A 1,555-nucleotide genomic window follows, 5' to 3' on the forward strand; every position below is an offset into this window, starting at 1 on the left:
CTGTGTGTGTGTGTGTGTGTGTGTGTGTGTGTGTGTGTGTGTACGCGCGCGCAATAATGCACATCCATGATATAGTCAAAGGCATCAAAGCACACAAATAAACACGAACATTTCTTCATTCTGCAGGCCGTGCCACCCAACACCAAATTGTCCAAACTGGACGTCCTGGTCCTAGCTACTGCTTACATCTATCATCTGACCAGGACGCTGGAAGATTCTTATCATGAGCCTACCTCCTCCTCTGCTACACTCACCCTGCACGCACCAGAACAGACTCGCGTCTCTCACAGAGTTAGAGAGACCTCATCGCTCGTGCACTTCTCTGAGTCCAACTGTGCTTACGTCACCACTCCTCTGCCGCCATCTTGCTGTTCAACTTCGGGTCAAGGTCAAAATGACGCGTCAATGGTGGATCACATACGTCATCCATATTGTGATTCTAGTAGTTTGGGACCCCCATCGCTGATAAATAGTAACTGTAATGATCGGAGGTCTTGCGGGTTTACGCCAGTTGCCATGACAGCGTGCGACACTTTTGGGGCTGGAACAGATGCTTGCCCAGTTGTCAACGCGCACTCCTCCACCTCCAGCTATGGGGCCACTGAGACAAGCTACACAAATCACTTCAGCAGCGACTCTGGCTGTCAGACGGGAGAGGCTGAATCTCCGTTTAGTTGCCAACATAATGTGAATCCCCCATGTTCAGTACTCCGGAACTTCCGAGACAGCAGAACCTCGGAGTCCACTACAAAGACTGACAATAAGATGGCGGAGAACATCAACGAGCGCTGCAGAAGCTCCAAGAAACGATACCTGTCGTCTACAGTGGCCAAACGAAGATCCGTGGGCATCTTGCACCCTGTGAAAGTAAGCTCTGTGAAGTCTGCCTAATCTTACTGTAAGCTTACTAGAAAATGAAATGGAGAGATATATGTTGACCTGATTTATATTCTGGCGTCGGTGGTCTAGTGGTTATAGGCTCCTGGATTGGTTGTGATCAGGTTCGAATCCCATCAGGGATCCGACGTTGTGTCCTTGGGAAAGGCACTTTACACGAATTTTCCTCCCTTTTTCAAGCTGGAAATCGGTACCTGGCTAGAGACAGTGAAGGTCAAGTCAGTTTGTTAGTGTTTGAGCGCATGGGATTCTCAACCTGCGCTGCATGCTACCCAGGAAGTTGAAACTGTTTCTGAGTGTTCTATGGTCTACCGAGGTAATAATGGTAGTAAGTAACGCACATGGAGCACGCCGTAGAGCGTGGATATACGCTACAATTACAATAATATAATCATATAAACGCAATTCTTCTTCTTTTTCTTTATTCCTCTTCTTCTTCCTCTTCTGTCATTGCAAGCAGTAGGTCAGTTATGGGACATATTTGTGGCGAATTAAGCACAAGAGAAGCATTATCAGTGGCCGTTGTGGTGATTCTGTTAGTGTTAAAGGTAATGATGATGATGATGACGTTGACGACAACAACAACAACAACAAAATACTACTAATACTACTACTACTACGACTGCAGCAACTGCTACTACTATTATTACTACTGCTG

Source organism: Aplysia californica, unplaced genomic scaffold, assembly GCF_000002075.1.
Source record: "Aplysia californica isolate F4 #8 unplaced genomic scaffold, AplCal3.0 scaffold00709, whole genome shotgun sequence".
Taxonomy (NCBI): Eukaryota; Metazoa; Mollusca; class Gastropoda; order Aplysiida; family Aplysiidae; genus Aplysia; species Aplysia californica.